A 23,965-nucleotide genomic window follows, 5' to 3' on the forward strand; every position below is an offset into this window, starting at 1 on the left:
TCAGAAGTCTAAGGAATATAGTAAGCCAACTTTTAAAATGGCTGTAAGTGTTGAACACTCACTTAACTACAAATGCGAAGATGAGATTTTGATCGCACTATCTAGTTTCCCGCCGCTTGATAGGGAGAGAAATGAAGATATCAGAAAATAAATATATTTACTGTCAATGAAGAAATAGTGGATTTGCACCAAAGTTGTATATAGTGTGCAATGGAAAGACAGAGAGTTAGAAACTAGATTTTAAACTGGAAGACATTTCCAGGGGCAAAGGTGGACTCCGACCACAATGTTTTGGTTATGTACTGTATATTAAAAATGAAAAAAACTGGAAAAAATTGGGAAATTAAGGAGATGAGACCTAGATAAGTTGAAAGAAGAAGCGGCTGCTGAGAGTTTCAGAGGGAGCATTAGGCAATGGTTTAGAACGGATTAAAAGAATACAGAAGGACATGAGTGGGTAGCTTTAAGAGATGAAATAATAAAAGCAGCAGAGTAACAAACTGGTAGAAAACAAGGCCTACTAGGAATCCTTCAATAACACAAGATTATCGAATTTAATTGACAAAAAGGAGAAAATGTAAAAATTCAGCAAATTATGTAGGCAATAGGAAATACAAACGGTTAAAAAGATGAGAGTGACAAGAGGCGCAAAATTACTACGCAGGAATGGCTAGAAGACAAATGTAAGGATTTAGAAGCTTATACGAGTACAAGGAGATAGATAGAAACCACCTACAGGACAATTAAAGAGGCCTTCGTGAAAAAGCGAAGAAACTACTTGACTATCAAAAGCTCAGATACTAAACAAGTACCGAGCGAGGTGGTGCAGTGGTTAGCACACTGGACTCGCATTCGGGAGGACGACGGTTCAATCCCGTCTCCGGCCATCCTGATTTAGGTTTTCCGTGATTTCCCTAAATCGTTTCAGGCAAATGCCGGGATGGTTCCTTTGAAAGGGCACGGCCGATTTCCTTCCCAATCCTTCCCTAACCCGAGCTTGCGCTCCGTCTCTAATGACCTCGTTGTCGACGGGACATTAAACACTAACCACCACCACCACCACTAAACGAGTCCTAAGCAAAGAAGGGAAAGCTAACAGGTGAAAGGAATATACAGTCTGTCTATACAACGGAAATAAACTTGAAGGCAATATTATAGAAATAAAAGAGAAGGTAGATGAAAATCAGATGGGAGGTACGAAACTGTGAGAAGAAACTGACGAAGCTCTTAAAGATCTAATTCGAAACAGGGACCAGGAAGCATGCGACATCCGTCAGAACTGCTGATAGCCTTGGGAGAGCCAGCCATGACAAATGTCTTCCAGCTGGTTCAAAAATGGTTCAAATGGCTCTGAGCACTATGGGACTTAACTTCTGAGGTCATCAGTCCACTAGCACTTAGAACTACTTAAACCTAACTAACCTAAGGAAATCACACATATCCATGCCCGAGGCAGAATTCGAACCTGCGACCGTAGCGGTCGCGCAGTTCCAGACTGAAGCGCTAGAACCGCTCGGCCACTTCGGCCGGCCTCCCTGATGGAGTGCAAGATGTATGAGACAGGCTATATACCTTCAGGCTTCAAGAAGAATGTTGTAATTCGAACCTAAAAAAAGGAGCAGTTGCTGATAGGAGTGAAAATGACAGAACCATCAGCTTAATAAATCATGATTGCAAAATACTTCTTTACAGAAGAACGGAAAAATTTGTAGAAGCCGACCTCGGGGAATATCAGTTTGCATTATGGAGAAATGAAGGAGCACGCAAGTCAATACTGATCCAACGTCTTACCTTAGAAGATAGCTTCTGAAAGGGAAACCGATGTTTAAAGGATTTGCACACTTAGAGAGAGCTTTAGATAGTATTGGCTGGAGTACCCCCTTTGAAATTCTGAAGGTATCTGGGGTAAAATACAGAGAACTAAAGGCTATTTACAACTTGCGCAGAAACCAGACGGCAGTTATAAGAGTTGAGGGGCATGAGAAGGGAAGTAATGGTTGAGAAGGGAGTGAGAGAGGGTTGTAGCTTATCCGCGACGTCCTTCAATCTGTACACTGAACAAGCAGTGAAGGAAAAAAATGGTTCAAATGGCTCTGAGCACTATGGGACTTAACATCTATGGTTATCAGTCCCCTAGAACTTAAACCTAACTAACCTAAGGACATCACACAACACCCAGTCAACACGAGGCAGAGAAAATCCCTGACCCCGCCGGGAATCGAACCCGGGAACTCGGACATGGGAAGCGAGATCGCTACCGCATGACCACGAGCTGCGGAAGCAGTAAAGGAAACCAAAGAAAAACTGGGAGTACAAGGTCAGCGAGTAGAAACAAAAACTTTGAGGTTGGCAGATGATGTAATTCTGTGAGAGGCAGCAAAGGACATGGAAAAGCACTTGAATGTAATGGGCATTATCTTGAGAGAAGGGTATCAAATGAACATCAACCAAAATAAAACAAGAACAATGGAATGTAATCGAATTAAACCAAGAGATGTTGAGGGAATTAGATTAGGAAACGAGACACTTGCTACCTGGGCAGCACAATAACTGATGAGGGCCGAAGTAGAGGCTGGCACTGGCAAGAAAGGAATTCCGAAGAAGAGAAATTTTTAACATCGAAAATAGATTCACGTGTTCGGAAGTCTTTTCTGGAAGCATTTGTCAGGAGTGTAGCCGTGTATGAAAGTGAAACATCGGCGACAAACTGTTTAGATAAGATGAGAATAAAAACTTTCGAAATGTGGTGCTACAGAAGAATACTGAAGATCAGGTAGGTCGCTCATGTAACTAATGACGAAGTATTGGTTAGAATTGTGGAGACAAAGCATTTGTGGCACAACTTGACCAAACTACGGGATCGATTGACAGCACACATTCTGAGACATAAAAGGATCTACATCTACATCCACATTTATACTCCGCAAGCCACCCAACGGTGTGTGGCGGAGGGCACTTTACGTGCCCCTGTCATTACCTCCCTTTCCTGTTCCAGTCACGTTTGGTCCGCGGGAAGAACGGCTCCCGGAAAGCCACCGTGCGCGCTCGAATCTCTCTAATTTCACATTCGTGATCTCCTCGGGAGGTGTAAGTAGGGGGAAGCAATATATTCGATACCTCATACAGAAACGCACCGTCTCCAAACCTGGACAGCAAGCTACACCGCGATGCAGAGCCCCTCTCTTGCAGAGCCTGCCACTTGAGTTTGCTAAACATCTCCGTAACGCTACCACTCTTACCAAATAACTCTGTGATGAAACGCGCCGCTCTTCTTTGGATTTTCTCTATCTCCTCCGTCAACCCGACCTGGTACGGATCCCACACTGATGGGCAATACTCAAGTTTAGGTCGAACGAGTGTTTTGTAAGCCACCTCCTTTGTTGATGGACTGCATTTTCTAAGGACTCTCCCAGTGAATCTCAAACTGGTACCCGCCTTACCAACAATTAATTTTATATTATCATTCCATTTCAAATCGCTTCGCACGCATACTCCCAGTTATTTTACAGAAGTAACTGCTACCAGTGTTTTTTCCGCTATCATATAATCATACAGTAAAGGATCCTTCTTTCTATGTATTCGTAATACATTACATCTGTTATGTTAAGGGTCAGTTGCCACTCCCTGCACCAAGTGCCTATCCGCTGTGTATTCGCAATACATTACATCTGTCTATGTTAAGGGTCAGTTGCCACTCCCTGCACCAAGTGCCTATCCGCTGCAGATCTTCCTGCATTTCGGAGCAATTTTCTAATGCTGCAACTTCTCTGTATACTACAGGATCCTCCGCGAAAAGCCGCATGGAACTTCCGACACCATCTACTAGGTCATTTATATATATTGTGAAAACCAATGGTCCCATAACACTCCCCTGTGGCATGCCAGAGGTTACTTTAACGTCTGTAGACGTCTCTCCATCGAGAACAAAATGCTGTGTTCTGTTTACTAAAAACTCTTCAATCCAGCCACACAGCCGGTCTGATATTCTGTAGGCACTTACTTTGTTTATCAGGCGACAGTGCGGAATTGTATCGAACGCCTTCCGGAAGTCAAGGAAAATGGCATCCACCTGGGAGCCTGTATCTAATATTTTCTGGGTCTCATGAACAAATAAAGCGAGTTGGGTCTCACACGATGGCTGTTTCAGGAATACATGTTGATTCCTGCAGAGTAGATTCTGGGTTTCCAGAAACGACATGATACGCGAGCAAAGAAACATGTTCTAAAATTCTACAACAGATCGACATCAAAGATATAGGTCTATTGTTTTGCGCATCTGCCCGACGACCCTTCTTGAAGACTGGGACTACCTGTGCTCTTTTCCAGTCATTTGGAACCTTTCGTTCCTCTAGAGACTTACGGTACACGGCTGTTAGAAGGGGGGCAAGTTCTTTCGCGTACTCTGTGTAGAATCGAATTGGTATCCCGTCAGGTTCTGAGGATTTTCCTCTGTTGAGTGATTTCAGTTTCTTTTCTATTCCTTGGACACCAATTTAATACTGGAGGGAAGAAGGCTGGGAGGGGGAGGAGTAGAATTCATTGAGGGAGACCCATAGATGAATAAAGTAAACAGATTCAGAAGTGTATAGGTTGCAGCAGTTATTCAGAGATGAATAGGCCCGCAACAGCATATACCCTGTAGATCAAAAGAAACTGGAACAGCTACCTAATATCGTTGAGTGCCCCAACGAGCAGGCAGAAGTGTCGCAACACGACGTGGCATGGACTCGAATAATGTCTGAAGCAGTACTGGACGGAACTGACACCATGAATCATGTAGGGCTGTCCATAAATCTGTAAGACTACGAGGGCGTGGAGATCTCTTCTTAATCGCACGTAGCAAGGTATCCCAGATATGCTCAATAATGTTCATATCAGGGAAGTTTGGTGGTCAGCGGAAGTGTCTCAACTCAGAAGAGTGTTTCTGGAGCCACCCTGTTGCAATACTTGACGTGTGGGGTGTCACATTGTACTGCTAGAATTTCCGAAGGCCATCGGAATGACAACGGACATGAATGGATCCAGGTGATCAGACAGGGCGCTTACGTACTTGTCACCTGTCAGAGTCGTATCTAGACGTACCAGGGGTCCCAAATCACTTCAACTGCACGCGCTCCACACCACTTCAGAGTCTCCGCCAGCTCGAACAATCCCCTGCTGACATGCAGGGTCAATGGATTCATGACGTTGTCTCCATACACGAGGTTGTCACCGTATACGTCCTTTCGCTCGATACAGTTTGAATCAAGACTCGTCCGACCAGGCAACGTTTGCAGTCATCAAAAGACCAGTGTCGGTTTTGACTGGCCCATGCGAGGCGTAAAGCTTTGCGTCGTGCTGTCATCAAGGATACACGAGTGGGAGTTCGGCTCCGAAAGTCCATATCGATGATGTTTCGTTAAACGTTTCGCAAGCTGACACTTGTTGATGGCCCAGCATTGAAATCTGCAGCAATTTGCGGAACGATTGCACTAATGTCGTTAAAAGATTCTCTTCAGTCGTCGTTGGTCCTGTTCTTGCAGGATCTTTTTCCGGCCGCAGCGACGTCGGAGATTTGATGTTTTACCGGATTCCCGAAAGTCCCCACTTCATCGCTACCTCGGAGATACTGTGTCCCATCGCTTGTGCACCGACTGTAGCACCTCTTTCAAACTCACTTAAAACTTGATAACCTACCAGTGTAGCAGCAGTAACCGATCTGACAACGGCGTGAGACACTTGCTGTTTTATGGATACGTTGCCGACCGCAGTGCCGTATTCTGCCTGTTTACACAATCTCTGTATTTGAATACTCACGCCTATCACAGTTTCTTTGTCGCTTCAATGTAGTAGCATAGTTAGTTGCATCAAACCAGTCTTCGGACTCCAAGAAACACGAGCACCAAACTCGCTGCAAAAACACGAGCCAATAAACGAAGAAGAAAGTTCAGTGCGGTAAATAAAGGATTGAAAATGCAAAATATTAAGTGTGCAACAAACAAAAATGGCCCAATAGCAAGCTGCGTGAAGCAAGAACGTAAATTCGTCCATGATGAATTATTCTAAAGTGCTGTCAGAAATTTAAAGTTTAACTTGGTGTTTTTGTGGAGTATCATTGATTACGATTTTACTGATATATAACGGTCACCGCTTCGAAAATGTATCTAGATTATACATTTAAGTCTGGACAGTGCATAAGATAGTACAGTAGTTAACTGTCGGCAAGAGCTACTACAAATAGAAAACTGTATAATTGACCACATCACTTCACATATACAACTGGAGCAGCTGTAAAATGATTGAAAGACATGAAAAGTTAGACTGATTAAAGTCTTTATATAGTAGAGCGATAATACTATTTAACATCAAAATGTAGTAAGCAGGTAGTAATTTTTCTAAAGATAATTATTAGGAAGTAAATCAGAGTACAATATATTTGACACTTTCCTGTGCCTCTCTAAATTCTTGTTAGGTATAGAAGAAATCTAAAGAAGGTAGGAAATTTTCGTAATTGATACAAGCCACTTGTAACGAATATATACAAATTAACTTTAACGTGACAACAAAATACTTTCAAATTCTTCTTCTATATATTTGTAAAATATTTGCTTAGATTATTTGCTACAAATTTATTTACAACTTGGCATTGTAGCAATATAAATTGCAAAGCGATAAATCAAACGATATTGTAAAGGTAAGGGTATAATTTCACCCTTAATGTTATCGATAATGATGTATGTCTAACGTGGGAATGCACTGATGACCTGGAAAGCGTGAAACATCAGCGCACACTGCAGCGCACAAAGACCTAGTCGGTAGCATACCTTCACTGAAGTAACATCCAGTGAAAGTGATCGCATTGCAAAGTTAGAACTGTGAGCATTTAATAGATCGACCGCAGCAAATGTTATACGATGTAACTCAGCAGAAGACATTTGTGCTATGATATTTTATATTAACTCTAAAGTGAAATTTTACTGGGGAAGAGTTCTGGGACGTGTGCTGTCCTGAAGTGGAGGGTTTCTGCTCTAAGTAGTTTCTTCAAACCTACTTTGTTAAGGCGACCATGTATTTAAAATGAAAGAGAGTGTTTAAAAAAACACAATACTAATCTGTTAGCTGCAAGGAAGATAACATGTGAATCACTTCCAGAGTAAATGGCTGGCAGTATGAGAGTAATCTGTGGCTGTTTGCTGATGATGCTGTGGTGACTGTAGCAGGATGCAAGATGACTCAGGTAAAATTTCTAGTTGGCGCCATTAATGGAAGCTTGGGCTACATGTAGAAAAATACAGGTTAAGGGAGATGAGCAGCGAGAAGAATCCATTAGCCCCCGAATACATTTACATCTACATCGAAATGATTACTCTTTTAATCGCAATTAAGTGCCTGGCAGACGGTACATCGCACCACTTACAAACTATTTCTCTACCGTTCCACACTCGAAATGCACGCTCCAAAAACGCGTACATAAATCTTTCTGTCCGAGCTCTGATTTCTCTTACGAGGTTCGTTCAATTAGTAATTCCTCACATTTTTTAAAAAGACATTAATATACATAGACAAACGTCCTTGTGGAAATGGAAATCAGCGATTGGCGTCATTGGCCGGGAGGCCCGTTACGGGGCAGGTTTGGCCGCTTGGTGCACATTCGACGCCACATTGGGCGACCTGCGCGCCGGGTGGGGATCAAATGATGATGAAGACAACACAACACCTAGTCCCTGAGCGGAGAAACATCCCCGAGCCATCCGGGAATCGAACCTGGGCCCCTCAGGACAGCAGTCCCTCACGCTGACCATTCAGCTATCGGGACGGACAACGTCCTTCTCAGTGCTTCACATTTTATGTTTGGTCTGTTTGTCGATGAAGTTTCAAACCGTCCTGGCGGATGGCTTAGCGGTAGTTCTTTTTTTTTTTTTTTTTTTTGGTCATCAGTCTACTGACTGGTTTGATGCGGCCCGCCACGAATTCCTTTCCTGTGCTAACCTTTTCATCTCAGAGTAGCTCTTGCAACCTACGTCCTCAATTATTTGCTTGACGTATTCCAATCTCTGTCTTCCTCTACAGTTTTTGCCCTCTACAGCTCCTTGTAGTACCGTGGAAGTCATTCCCTCATGTCTTAGCAGATGTCCTATCATCCTGTCCCTTCTCCTTATCAGTGTTTTCCACATATTCCTTTCCTCTCCGATTCTGCGTAGAACCTCCTCATTCCTTACCTTATCGGTCCACCTAATTTTCAACATTCGTCTATAGCACTACAACTCAAATGCTTCGATTCTCTTCTGTTCCGGTTTTCCCACAGTCCATGTTTCACTACCATACAATGCTGTACTCCAGACGTACATCCTCAGAAATTTCTTCCTCAAATTAAGGCCGGTATTTAATATTAGTAGACTTCTCTTGTCCAGAAATGCTTTTTTGGCCATAGCGAATCTGCTTTTGATGTCATCCTTGCTCCGTCCGTCATTGGTTATTTTACTGCCTATGTAGCAGAATTGCTTCATTGACGTCGTGACCATCAATCCTGATGTTAAGTTTCTCCCTGTTCTCATTTCTACTACTTCTCATTACCTTCGTCTTCCTCCGATTTACTCTCAAACCATACTGTTTACTCATTAGACTGTTCATTCCGTTCAGCAGATCATTTAATTCTTCTTCACTTTCACTCAGGATAGCAATGCCATCAGCGATTCGTATCATTGATATCCTTTCACCTTGTATTTTAATTCCACTCCTGAACCTTTCTCTTATTTCCATCATTGCTTCCTTGATGTAGAGATTGAAGAGTAGGGGCGAAATGCTACAGCCTTGTCTTACACCCTTCTTAATACGAGCACTTCGTTCTTGATCGTCCACTCTTATTATTTCCTCTTGGTTGTTGTACATATTGTATATGACCCGTCTCTCCCTGTAGCTTACCCCTACTTTTTTTCAGAATCTCGAACAGCCTGCACCATTTTACATTGTCGAACGCTTTTTCCAGTTCGACAAATCCTATGAAAGTGCCTTGATTTTTCTTTAGCCTTGCTTCCATTATTAGCCGTTGTGGTGTCACCGCCAGACACCACACTTGCTAGGTGGTGGCCTTTAAATCGGCCGCGGTCCGTTAGTATACGTCGGACCCGCGTGTCGCCACTGTCAGTGATTGCAGACCGAGCGCCGCCACACGGCAGGTCTAGAGAGACTTCCTAGCACTCGCCCCAGTTGTACAGACGACTTTGCTAGCGATGCTACACTGACAAATACGCTCTCATTTGCCGAGACGATAGTTAGCATAGCCTTCAGCTACGTCATTTGCTACGACCTAGCAAGGCGCCATAGCATTTGATATTTATCTTGAAGCATGTACAGTCAAGAGTGATGTTCTACAATTATGGATTAAAGTTAAGTATTACAGCAGCTGCGTCCGTTTTTCTAAGTTCTCATTTCTTTGTAATGTTCCAGACCTCATGCCAGTCTGCGTGAGCTTAAAAGCGTGCATTTCGGCTTCCTCTCACAGTGACTTGGCTGTCTTGCCAAGTCACAGCAGCCGTAGCGTCAGAATTGCCTCTCTCGTCCCTTTACTTTTCCTAAAGCCAAACTGATCGTCACCTAGTGCATTCTCAATTTTCTTTCCCATTCTTCTGTATATTATTCTTGTAAGCAGCTTCGATGCATGAGCTGTTAAGCTGATTGTGCGATAATTCTCGCACTTGTCAGCTCTTGCCGTCTTCGGAATTGTGTGGATGATGCTTTTACGAAAGTCAGATGGTATATCGCCAGACTCATATATTCTACACACCAACGTGAATAGTCGTTTTGTTGCCACTTCCCCCAATTAGCGGTAGTACAGCGTCAAAATGGCGTCAACGCACAACTCCCAATACAAGCAGCGTACTGTTACTGAATTTTTGTGTGCAGAGAAAAAACCGTGGTGAACATCCATAAACGTTTGTGTGAAGTTAATAGGAGTACAGTTGGGCTATGGGTAAAGAAAGTTATAGCCTCAGGAAATGCCGAAACAGAGCTCCATAATCAGCCACGCTCGGGACGTCCTGTCAGAGCCACTGCTCCAGACAAGCTGAATCCTGCGGATGCCATTATTTGTGCCCACCGTCTCACCACAGTTCAGCAATTGGCCCTGCAGTTGTCGGTCAGCATTGGAAGTGCGTCTGCAATAATCTAGACTCCCGGATATTCAAAGAGGTGCTCACAATGGGTTCCTCGAATTCTCACAGTGGACCACAAAATTCAAAGAAAGGCCATTTTATCTGAATTATTGGAGCGTTTTGAGACCGACAGAGAAGCCTTTCTGTCACGGATCGTTACCGAGGACGAAAGCTGGGGGCACTACTTTGCGTCGGAAACAAAAAAGGAGGTCAAAAGGTGACATCATCTTCATTCGCCACAAAAGAAGAAATTCAAGACAACTCCTCTGCCGGAAAAGTCATGGTAACAGTTTTCTGTAATTGTGATTAAGTCATTCTCTTGGATTTGATGCTAAGGGGACCAACCATCGTGTTCGATAGGACGATAATCTTGCTCCAACACGATAATGCACGCCAACACACAAATCTGATAACCCAGGAACACAATGCCAAATAAGGTTGACATCGTTGCCTCAACCACCCTACAGTCCAGACCTCACACCCTCGGACTTCCATCTCTTTGGCCCGCTTATATATTCTATGTGTGTGAACACAGTTTGAAGATGTCGAGAGTGTCAATCATGCAGTGAAAACATGGCTACGCCTACAGGACAAGAGTTTTTACCAGCAGAGAACACATGATCTTCCACAACGTTGGCGTATCGCCATAGAATGTGATGGAGACTAAGCCGGAAAATTGGGCATGGGCAAGACATGTTGATGCATATGGTCACCAAATTCTGACTCTTAACAATAAATATGCTCTGAAAAAAAAAATTGTAGCATTACTTATTGAACGACCCTCGTCTTTTATCATAATAATCATTTCTGCCTACGTAGGTGGGCACCAACTGAATATCTCCGCAATCGGAGGAGAAAGTTAGTGATCGAAATTTCACAGGAAGATCCTGCCGCAACGAAAAACGCCTTTGTTTAATTGATTGCCATCATAATTCACGTGAGACGTTTGTAGCACACTCTTCTTTACGTCGTGATAACACAAAACGAGCTGCCCTTCTTTGAACTTTTTCAATGTGGTCCGTCTGTCCCATCTGTTACGGATCCCAGACTGCACAGCAACACTCCAGAGGGCGGGCAGGCATGGTGTAGGCAGTCTCTTCAGTAGACCTGTTGTATTTTCCAAGTATTTTGCTGATAAATTGCAGTCTATGGTTTTCTTTCCACAAAACATTATCTATGTGACCGTTGCATTTTAAGTTTTTCTTAATTGTAATTACTAAATACTTCGTTGAATTTACAGCCTTTTCTTTTGTATGATTTATTGTGTAACCGAAATTTAACGGATTTACTTTATTACTCATGTGGATGACTCGTTTTCATTCTTTAGTGTCTATTTCCACTTTTAGCATCATACATATGTCTGGTCTAAATCATTTTGCTACTGGTTTTGATCATCTGATGACTTTCAAGACGGTAAATGACAGCGTCATCTGCAGACAAAGAGGCCTGCTCAGATTGTCTTCTAACTCGTTTACGTACATCAAAAGTGTATGTGTATAACGGACGCCTGTAAAGGTTCCTTGTGGATCGCCAGATATTACTTCTGTTTTACTCGGTGACTTTCCGTCAATTACTACAGACAGTGGCCTGTCTGACAGGAACTTGCATGAACCCGCCTACTTATATTAAACCTTCAGAAATGTCTCAGTTTAGGCAGTGAGTCTGTAGGGGATACACTGTGACTGGCCGCTCTTTCCCATCCGAGTTTTGAGGACAATCCGTCCTTGGACTGTTTCGGCCAGTCGTCTTTGTAGGATTCTTTCTACCTGTTTTGTTGAGAAGATCTCGAAATATATGTCCCTCGCAGAAGCAGTATCAGTGCCATCGGGGTTTCTGTAAACTGCAATTCTACTTCCCATTATTCTAATTTATGAAACGGGATGCTATATTATTCGGAATAATGTTCAAAGGGGATGGTTTTATGATGGAATTGTTTACTAGACACCATAATGTGGTATTATCTACACAATTAATAATGATTAACTGAAAAATATCAGTTTTCTGAGAGCATGGTCTTAACAATAGAACTAAATCGGAAGGCATCCTATCGGTTACTGGCTACTATGGCGCGCAGTCTATACCACGTACTTACACTTGTGATGTTTCGTAGCCGTCGGTTTTCTTTAGTTTAAATATTAATCATTTATATATTAAGTTGATCGATTTCTGGCGTTGTAATATTGTTGTAAGAAAGTATTTATGACCTTTACACTCCTTCTAGTATCTATATTGGAAGAAGTGACTTTCATTAACAAATATTTGTTAAGCAAGATTACTTGCTTCGGGCCAAAATAACTGTGCTTTCCATACGTACCTCGCGAGGCCCACGAGAAAGACAGACCGTGGCACGTACGTCACAGCACATGACACTGCAAGTTTTTAAGAGCGCCAGCAGCAATCTCCGACGGGGAGCGAGTAACTATTTCAGACAAGTTAAATAAATCTTGAGCGCTCATTTAAATGCATGTAAGCTCTCGATAGCACATGAGAAATTTAAGACCTGTAGTGGGTACCTTTTCGATTACATGTTGATTTCCCGGGGGGCCATCACGGCGCCGAGCGTTCGCGATTTGTGTCGGTAAAGCCGACTAGTGTGACGTCACATGTTCGTTGCAGGGCCAGTATCATGTCGTTGACCCCGGTACCTCACTGCTGACGTAATAGGCGTTCTCATATTTAGCCATAGCGTCTCACAACGCCGTGCACTGGCAACGCCGTCTGGTCCATGGGCTCCTTCAGCGAGCGTGGGAAATGAAATCTTGCTCCAGACTGTTTGAGGTGTGCACTACCGGTTAGCTCACTGAATGCTACGTGGTATCTCCGATCGCGATACAAAATTGTGAAAATGGAAAATAAAGAAATAATGTGTGGCTCGTTCAGAAGGGGTACCTTACATATTGACGAATGCAGTCGCACAACTGGCACAATACTCAATAGGCATGCAATCTGATTAGAAATTGCTTATGAGGAGCGGTCTCAAAAACCTTCTGGATGCCTAAAGATATTGTTGTGAACTCGAAAAATTCTTCTCTTTGCTGTCGTACATGAAATGACGAGCAGATGACTGATGAGATTGCCCCACGTTAGGAGCCAGCAATTAATTGATATCAATGATTGCATGAAATCAAACACAAAGGGTACAAAATTAAGGTGTTCATGTATCAATATAATAGATTGGTTATATGATCAAAACATGACAGAAATGTACTAATTTTCGTGCTTTTTACACAAACCAAAACAAAATTACAGCTCTCAGGGCCGATTTGACTGGTGCTGGACACGACTTAGTTATTAATGTGAAGGAGGAGGGAACGAATCGTTTCGTAAGTCTTCGTGTCCGCCCCGATAGCTGAGTGGTCAGCGTGACGGATTGCCGTCCTACGGGCCACGGTTCGATTCCCAGCTGGGTCGGGGATTTTCTCCGATCAGGGACTGGGTGTTGTGTTGTGTTCATCATCATTTCATCCCAATGGTCGTCGAATGTAATAAGGCGGCCGGACCTGCTTCGCAAGAGGCCTCCCGGCCAATAACGCCAAACGCTCGTTTCCGTTTACCAGTCTTCGTTATCGTTCGTCGGCAGGCGCTGCGTCGGTGTGACGCGTTGCCTCGGAACGGTTCTGCGCGAGTCGGCTGCCCTCGTGAGCAATCGCGGCTTTGCGGCCGGACCCAGGAACAATCTCCGCTTTGTCTGACATTTTCCTGCCTCATTGCTGTTAACTGTGATGTGTGGTTTTCTAATGCTGTTGGCGGCAGGCGCTGAGTCGGTGCGGTGTTCGCCTCGGAGCTGTGCGGCGTGAGTCAGCAGTCGCGCCGTTGCGGCCGGGCCCAGGTACGAAGACCGCGTTGTCTGCACGTTGTCGGATGCGTGGCTGAAGCCGTCTTCTCACGGTATCAGAAGGCAGATGTTGGCGATGGGTGGAGGAGCGCCCATGTCTTCTCGCTTCCGCGGTGTCTCCACGTCTCCCCCTCTCGCTTCTACTCCCTCTCTCAGCTCAACTCCTCTTCGAAACATTCTTACTTTCACCGTTGTCATTGGCGGCAGAAATTTTCAGTGCAGCCCAATGACAGGTCGCCGTTTCATCGCCACGCCTCTCCGTGCGAGGTGGAAATTTTCTATCTGGTTTGGGCTGGCGTGTTCCTAGTGAATTGGCATATTTCTCACGATTTCACATTCTTAAGATGTTTTCCTTCATTCCGAGGCTGTTGGGAGAGCAGCTACACAACATTTCTTTATAACCACTCTCTCTTTGAGAGCCTTGGACAGACTCGTGTTTGGGCTCCATCTCAAAATCTACCAGCGTCTGTGATTTATAAGGAATGTCCTCACTGTCGAGAAAAACATCTTAAGAACGCTAACGTCTTTCAGACGCCTCCCTGCGCCAATTACCCGCGCTTTTTTTACGCCTCTCCATGTACCCGTGGGGTGCTGGAAATGTCGTCACATTCCTGCTTTCTAAGGCAGGTAAAATGACAGCCGCCAGGCATTAAGAACTCAGATGCTTTCTCGCTGCAGGTGTCCATCAGCTGTCGGCACGCTCCTCGTTGTCAGACAGGCCCTTCTCATAGTGTCCCTCCTTGAGCGAGGCGAGGGCATCGACCCGGCTTCCCACTGTGTGCTTGCAGAATGATTGCAGTATCCCTCTTCCTGGAGCCTCGCCCCAAGGAGTCCGACTCAGCTGCTCGTGGCAAGCTGGCGAAAGTGGCCGCGGTCGGAAGTATTACAATATGGAATTAATTTGACATCCCCTGTCCATAGCACTCATTACTTCGTTAGAGTAAGGAGATAGTTGTGTTTCACAAACACGATATTTTCTTAATCCGTGCCGAATGTGTGGCTATATGTCAATTAACCATTTTTTCTAGGTAATTCATAATGTTCGAACACAATATATGTACCAAAATCCTACCGAAAATCGACGTTAATGATATGCGTCCGTAATTCAGCGGATTACTCGTAGTTCTTTCCTTGAGTATTGGTCTGATCTGTGTAAGTTTCCAGTATTTAGGTACAGATCTTTCGACGGGCAAACGGTTGTAAACACTTCCTAAGTATGGAGCTATTGTATCAACATACTCTGAAAGAAAGCTAACTGGTATGCAATCCGGACCAAAGGCCTTGCCTTTGTTATGCGGTTTAAGCTGATTCGCGACACATATTGGTAGTTGTTCTAGATAAAAAATGTGGAATATTTACTTCCAAATGTACCGTTTATAAGGTGCTGATTGACACGGTTCTGTCGATTAAATATCTAAGTGTAACGTTGCAAAAGACATAAAATCGAACTAGCTTGTAAGGACTGTAGTAGAGAAGACGAATGGTTGTCTTCTGTTTAATCGGGGTATTTAGGGATCTTGTGGTTCATCTGTAAAGGAGACCGCATGTAGAACACAAGAGAGATCCTTTATTAAGTACTGTTCGAGGGTTCGGCATGCCCAACAGGTCAGATTACAGGAAGACGTTGAAGCAATTCAGAGGTGGGCCGCTAGATTTGTCATCTGAAGGTCCCATCAGTACCTGCGTATTACTGAGATGATTCGGGAACTGAAACGGGAATCACGGGAGGGAAGGTGACGATCTTTTCGAGGAAAACTATCGAGAAAATTTCGAGAATCAGGATTTGAAGCCGACTGCAGATCGATTCTACTGCCGACAGCGTGCGTTTTTCATGAAGTCCACGAAGATGAGAGAAATTATGGCACGTAAAGAGTCTTATGGACAGGCGTTTTTTCCTCGCTCTTTTTGTGTGTGGAACCGGAAAGAAAATCCCTATTAGTGGTACAAGGTACCCTCCGCCACGCACTACACGGTGGCTTGTGGAGTATGTAGGTAGTTGCAGACGTAAACAGTAGAAAGTGGAAAGACGTGTTATACTTGAAGCCATTAAAATCACCGTAATTCTTGTTAGATTTGCGCCATGTTACAATTTTCGATTTTCTGAGTAGGAAAGACGTGGCGGGGACGTTAGACTTTGCAATAAAGGAAAAAAATTAAGCAACAACTAATTTACTCTATCGACTAAGACGGCCGCTGTGCCCGAGCAGTTCTAGGTGCTTAAGTCAGAAACCGCTCTGCTGCTACGGTCGCAGGTTCGAATCCTGCTTCGCGCATGGATGTGTGTGATGTCCTTAGGTTAGTAAGGATTAAATAGTTCTAAGTCTAGGGGCTGATGACCTCAGATGTTAAGTCCCATAGTGCTTAGAGCCATCTGAACCATTTCGATCGACTAACGAAGTAGCAAACATAATAATAGCTGAAGATGACCTTTGACAGTATTACCGTAGGTAATGTGCGCTGGGTACTGTACTAAAGAAATTTAGCGTTCACAACTTTTTGTTCTCCCTGACGCGGCAGGAACTACCTAAACAGAGACATTCTTTATCATTTCTTTTTATTTCTTGCACAATTCTGTAAACATGGTTACAGAAATAAAAACGGGAGCAACAGCACTTGCGTGAGTGAATTTTATGGGGCCCCTGCTGCGGCAGAGATATTCCTAAATCACGGAGTCATTCTCGCGGCGTATAATGCTACATCTCGACGGAGGCAGAGGCGGCCTCCGCTGCGTTTTTATGACTCCGCGCCACGCACGCACGCTCGCACGCTCGCCTGCTAGCCGACGCGTAGTTTTTTATTGCCGCGATTGTAGCGCATTGTAATAGAACGGCCGTGGCGGGGATGCGCGTTACTGCCGACGGATGCAGGGAAATCCACGCACAAGTATTCACCCGCACGTGCCTCTTGTAGCGGAGCGGAGAGAGGATGCTGAGTGCTGAAGTTTAATGCTGACCTGAGATAGAAATGCAGAGCTTAAATGAGACTTAGCAAGTTGCTGAATTCACTGACCTTTTGTTTTAACCCTGCACCTTGCCTGGAAAAGCTGTACACATGCGCTACCCTCCATAAGTTTGGAACACCAAATGATTTTGGACAGTGGAAAGGGAATACCTTATGAAAGTGCGTTATATTCTCCTTAAATGTTTGTTAAGCTCAAACAGTACGTAGGTAAAAACAACTATTAAATGTTAAATTCTTTCATAATAGTCACCTTTCGCTTTAATCAGTGACTTGAATATTCTCGGCTTGCGATTGGTCAATTTTACCATGGTTTCAGTTGGAGTTCTACAGGACCTACCACAAGGCTATCCATCTCACAATTCCTCATTTTTGGATCTTCCTGTCAAACATCAATTTTCTGAACATCTGGAGACTTCACATAGTTCTGACACAAGCGAGATGTATGTTTCGTGTTGTTGCCTTACTGCAATACAAACCCTTTCCCAATCAGATCCCAAACAGTTGTCTTGTCATGTTGCTGGAAAGTGGCATGATAACCTTATGGTACATTTTTTTGTCTATTTTCAGCAGATCCCTGACTTTTTCCCTCCAAACGATCCCCATACCATAACAGAACCCAGAACCTCCCATCCCTGCTCGCAGTTGGAATTACGCATTGATGATTCAAGTGATCGTGAATAATTCCAACTCGGACCCGTCGGTAAATAAAACTCTTTCCCAATCTCCTGCTGTCCAATACTGATGTGTCTGAAATCACTTGACTCGTTTCCTCACGTTAAAAGGCACAACAATGCATTTTTTGATACTAAATAATCCTGGAAGGTCCAGAATGGGATTTTCACTCTGCAGCGGAGTGTGCGCTGATATGAAACTTCCTGGCAGATTAAAACTGTGTGTCCGACCGAGACTCGAACTCGGGACCTTTGCCTTTCGCGGGTTAGAGCACTTGCCCGCGAAAGGCCAAGGTCCCGAGTTCGAGTCTCGGTCGGACACACAGTTTTAATCTGCCAGGAAGTTTCATATCAGCGTTTTAACCTGCCAGGAAGTTTCAATCCTGAAAGGTCTTTTCTGGTAGATGCTGTCTCACCGATGATTCACTGGTACGTACCTAGTAGTGTTTAATTCAGCTGTCAAATTTCATGGTCAGTTATGAATCTGTTACGCTTACTGGACAGTACCAAACACTTTTCCTGGCGTTCAGATGTTTTCCTGGGCGAGGACGCTCGTCATGGGAGCCTGTATCTTCAGTTTTCTAGTAATTGTTGGCCGCTATTTCCTTCTTGGTACAAAGTGATTGTTTTACCGGAAAATCATGTAGAGTCTTCTACTTTGGAGCCATTTTCAATTACTTGCACTGCGTGTACTACTTTCTTTCACGGCGTGTCCTAATTTCATACAGCCGAAATTACAACTGAACAGAACTGCAAACAATGCACATCTGCACTGTTGTGCCGTCTACTAGCGCTGTCTGGCGTCTCTAGTGGAGCTCTCGGATAGGTAAAGTCAGTATATATAAAACTGTGCAGTATCAGTATGTGCAAATATTTACGTATTTGTACAATAATTGTCTGTCAAATACTGTAAGTCTAATTTTAATCGTTATTTGCACATACGATTCTGTATTCTAAAGAATAGCTCTCATAGTTTACTCTCATCTTGCTCCGTTGTAATGCTCAACACGGTGTTTCCAAATTTAAGGAGACTATTATAGGCTCTTTCGGGTTATAACTATTAAACTGTTAATTTAAGTGCGTAATGCTCGTAAACTGTGCAAAGATATTATAGTTTTAAACTGATGTTCTGTTTGCTCATTTCCCAAAGATTAGGTACTAAGTTGTCATTTTCTCCCAGTGCTATTCAATAAGACCTGTTATCAAAGTGTAAAAAATGTCAAACGTAAAAGATTCTCTCAGGCGTATAACTGCAGATACTAAATATGTTATGCTAAACGGGAAAGCTCACAGACAAGCTATCACCACACCTCTTAAATATGTAAGAAGTTTTGGCAGCTGAAATTGAGGATATGTTATTTCTGGTTCATTGTACATAGTGACACCCTATAGCAATATTTATAAGTTTTTCAGTAATGCTTCACCTTAGCAGACACTAGAAAATTTAATCGGTATTATTAACAGGCTAATACTCCTTTTATGTAGTGTTCATTAAAAAAATGACGATCATTCCACTTGGGACCTGTGGATTTGTACATTAGCTTATTTGTTTTAGTTGTAAATGTTTGTCATGTATTGTTGTTTTTCTGACATGTTCGACATCCTGGAGGACCTCCACACTACTGGTCAATTGGAATGAAAGTAAATCTAATCTAATCTAATCTATTGGTATTTGAACTAAACGTATTAGAGGGTATGAACCAAACGATCCTGCAAGGAATGCTGCAATATTTACCAATTGAAACTATAGCTCCGAGTCTCACTAAAACGTTTACAGACGTCTTTCATATAATCAGATGCTAAAGAACATCACAACGTAACCACAATATGAGCACTAGAAACTCACTCACAACCCTCTCAGAAGCAAACTAACTTATGAAACATGATTTTAGGAAAAATCTATGAAAGATGTTCTGAAGTGATTTTTATTGTGATCTAGCATTTAAATTGTTTTCGACATACACTGGGAGAAATTTTGCACTATTTACATTCATCACAGCGCAACCACAGATAATGCTGGAAGATGACAGACACAAAACACAGCCCTAAACGATGGTGCAACCAGGCAGAGATGAATTGTTGATGCAGAGAAAATGAAATTTTGCCGCCAAAATAAAATAATTTAACAAAATATGCAACGCTTTCGAGTACAAACGTTCAGGTTGCTTACTATAGTACTCAAGTATAATTGCAGATCTCTCATTACGAAAAGAAATTCAACAACTCGGACCAAAAGAAAACTGTATTATTACTCAAAATATGTATTATTTCGAGCACAAAACCAAAGTGGCATTACTGTCATAAACTTAGTCGTTTCTAAAGATTTTTTAATAAAAACATTCCTTTTATATTGGCGCTACTGATAAAACGTACAGACTGAAGTTGAAGTCCAATGTGTGGTTGTTCTACTATACTTAGCAAACAAGACCAATGTCTTTTTGTTGTACTATACTTTGCAAGCACACTCGATCTTCAGAGTAATTGTTTTCATCTAAATTATTTGTAAAACGTATTAAAATCCGTATGAGCAACTTATTGGCGCTACTGAAATTAATAATATGTTAATTGAGAACCATAGTACGAGCTTTGTTCCACACATTAAATTCATTATAAATAGTAAAACTTTGCTCTATAATATTGCAGAAAACCCATTGGCGTTAATGATGAACTAACTTACAGATTAACGTGCACTTATCGACGAGAATTGCCGAAGTAAACAGTATTATTCCCACGGCATCGACGCTGACAACCTATTAGGATTGAAAAATGCAGTTTCAGCTAGTTTTCCATTCATCTATACCTTTATTTACTTCTGAATGCATTCAACACAACAATTTGATCAGAATGCCTACTACCACCAACTTTTTATGTAAAATGATAATTGACCAAAGTAGCAACAAAATCATCAGTGAAGGTGGAGCTATTGAAACATGTTTCCCCCAGAGTCATCATCTAACCAGCTTATGTTTAATCTGCAACTTAACAAGCATCTGGCTCAATGAGGGTTGCTAAGCCTTCGAATATGCACATTCGTGATTGTATTTCAGGTAACTCTACGTTCTCATATGCAAAATTCGTATTGTGCAGTTCAGTATTTCTCTTTACATTCCACTTCCAGCATAAGTTCAGTACAATGCTTCTCAGAGTTCCTCTTCAATAAATATTATTTCAGTCATGTGAATTATTGTCTGCCAATTCGAAAGCTAGCAAAAAATCTAATCTCTCTACCATTTATTCGAGTTCTTCCAGTGACATAGTCGATATCTGCTGTCGATTTATTAGAGACTTTCTTCCAATTATTAACACAGGCGCCGACTCCATGGGGCCTGAGGGGGCCTGAGCCCTCCCAAAAATTCGTATGAGTGGAGGGGGGTGGAACTAACCAATCATTTAAAAAAAATATTAATTATATTATGCTCTGTAAAATCACAAAATTATGTTGGAATTTTTTATTTTCTTTGTTTGAAAATAATTGCCTTTTACAATACATTCAGTAATGACTTAAAACAAATAATTATTATGGTAATAAGTAGGTTAACTGAAAACGAGTGGTGTGAATTATGATAGAGTTACGGTACTGCGAGCACACTTATAATTTGTCCCTGTGCGCGAACCTTCGAGTGAAGTCTGGCGCCGGCGGGCAAGCTCTGCGGCAGCGGCTACATCAGAAGGACTGGAGCAGAAGCGCCTGGAACTCTCCGCTTCGCATCGCCTGGACGCTTCGAGACATTTGACGCCATGGCTATATAAAGCCCATCCTGCTGTCGCAGTCATTCAGTGTGAATAGTTCGTTCAGTGCATGTCAGGAGTTTTAAAATTGAAAGTTCCCTACTTGTCAAGTCGTGCATTGTTTGGGCCTTCAGTCTCATTAAAACTTTTTTTCTTTTTTTTTTTTGGATAAAGATTTGCACTGCGTGCCATTAATGGTACAGAAATCAAGCCAAGCACATTCACTGATGCTACGTAATGTGCAAGTTCATGGCATTAACATTATGTGCATACATGTGTGTTTCTTCAACGTAGAAATATTGCTCATGACAACATTTTATGCAAAGATATTTGATCTAAGCACCAATTTTATATTTTAAATAAAACTTACATAATTTTATAGATGGATTGTAACTGACTGATTAATTTTAATATCTGCTACAAACCCATGCCGACACTGACTGCAAGGGGTTTGTATTATAAAATTTTCTGGTACTCTTCATTTGGTATTTTTGAATTTCTTGCAGTGCCATCTTGACATTTTCGGACTGCAGTGCTGACCAACGACATTTTTTAATTATACCATGTCGACGATCAATTGAATTATTTCAGCTGTTATCCAACATTTCTTTGATGTCACGTTCTTTATGCTTACCTATGTATCTACAATTTTTGTGATTGGCCTTTTCACAGTTGTTCATTCCAAAAGATCATGTGGCGTATTATTCATTACTGTTGTCTGTACAGTCTTAGATGACATCAAACGCACTTTATCGTTGTTTAGTACTTCAGTATCTCACCTCTCTCCACACTGATATTTCTGAACGACACTCTCGAACATCAGCCTTCTTTTGATCATTACTAAAATGTGATCAGAGTCTATGTAGTCCCTGAACATGCCTTACAGTCCAATATAGAATTTCGGAATCTTTATCTCACCATAATGCAATCCACCTAGTCTTCCCTTGTCTCCATTGCGTATCTAATTATACTTGCACTTCTTGTGACTATTTGATAGTGTATTCTCTATTACTAGCGGAAATATATTTCAGACCTCAATTCCACTTTCTGCTATCCCATAATAGTACTGAATTCATATTGTCCCGTAATTCTTTCTTCTGTTCCGGCCTTTTGCTACAACGCTCCATTGTCCCATAATTAACAGATTATCATCTTCATTTATACAATTAATCACCTATTCAATATCCACAAACAATTTCTCTACCTCTTCGAATTTTGCTTGTGATGTTGGCATCCATACGTAAAATGTTGTTGTTGGCACTGGTTTACTGTCGAATCGGATGAGATTAATCCCATCTTTGAATTGTTCACAGTATCCCAGACTCTTCACTACATTTCTATTTAGGACAAATCCTATTCCCGTTACATCATTTTTTTATTGTTGCCATTGATATGACCCTACATTCATCAAGTCAAATATCCTTCCTTATCATCTTTGCATTTCACTTCTCTAACAGCCGGCCGCGGTGGTCTCGCGGTTCTAGGCGCGCATTCTGGAACGGTGCGACTGCTACGGGCGCAGGTTCGAATCCTGCCTCGGGCATGGATGTGTGTGATGTCCTTAGGTTAGTTAGGTTTAAGTAGTTCTAAGTTCTAGGGGACTGATAACCACAGCAGTTGAGTCCCATAGTGCTCAGAGCCATTTTGAACTTCTCTAACAGTGACTACAAAAAGATTATTTTGCCCTTGCATTTAACTTTCCGGAACTATTTCTAGCTTCTCTAACACACAGACTTCTGACACTCCGTGCCTCCATTCGTAGAATGCTACCTTTTTGTTGGTTATTCAATGATTTCCTCAAGCTCAACTTCCCAAGGGTAGTCCCTTCCCAGAGATCCAAATGGGGGACTAATGGAGTCCTTTGCCAATGGAGATATCATTATTACACTTTCTCAATTACAGGTCACATGTCCTGTGCGTACCATGTGGTTTTAATGGAGTGGTTTTCATTCCCTTTCACATTCTCATTACTGATTCTTCCCCCCTTTAGGGATTGTTTCCCATTCCTAGACAGAGGATGCCCAAAAACTCTGTACGAAACATCCACTTGATAAGGTCGTTGGCAGGATGAGGGTGATTCCTTACGCCTTCAGCGGTCATAATCGATTAAGTTTATTCAAAATGGAAGCACTGCCTGGAACAGAACCTTGGACCAACGATGTTTTAATCAATAGCCAGAACTTTTACCGCTAGATCAAAGTAGAACCATGAGGTGATAAAACGAGTAGAGAAGCAAACGATTTATGGCACAACTTTACGAAAATAAGGGATCAATTGATAGGACACACCCTGAAGCATCATGGAATACTTAGTTTGACAACGGAAGAAATTGTAGGCGATGAAAATTGCAAAGGGTAGCTTGAGTACAGTACGTAGGTTCAAATATATTTGGAAGTTGCAGGGGCTATGAAGAGTGGATTCTTGTACAGGACAGACTACTGTGGAGAGCTGCACCACACCAGTCTTCGGACTAAAGACCACAGCAAGAAAGTATTCTACCAACAAGTAAAAAAACATGTTTAAACAGTATGAGTACGTATGCATGAACATGAACCCCAAAATTCAGTGCAACAAGCTTCGTGTTATTTTAAGACTGCCTTGTGTATACCAGTGTGTCTTGAGATTCCGTGAAGTCTTAG

At 42.4% G+C, this 23,965-nt stretch overlaps 1 non-coding gene across 1 annotated transcript; it reads left to right on the top strand.

The window, feature by feature from the left end:
- Window positions 1-814: 814 nt before the first annotated feature.
- Trnaa-cgc (transfer RNA alanine (anticodon CGC)) lies at window positions 815-887 on the top strand. Its single transcript has one exon. It is a non-coding gene; the product is annotated as a tRNA-Ala (tRNA).
- Window positions 888-23,965: the final 23,078 nt, after the last annotated feature.

This window comes from Schistocerca serialis, chromosome 9, assembly GCF_023864345.2.
Source record: "Schistocerca serialis cubense isolate TAMUIC-IGC-003099 chromosome 9, iqSchSeri2.2, whole genome shotgun sequence".
Lineage (NCBI taxonomy): Eukaryota > Metazoa > Arthropoda > Insecta > Orthoptera > Acrididae > Schistocerca > Schistocerca serialis.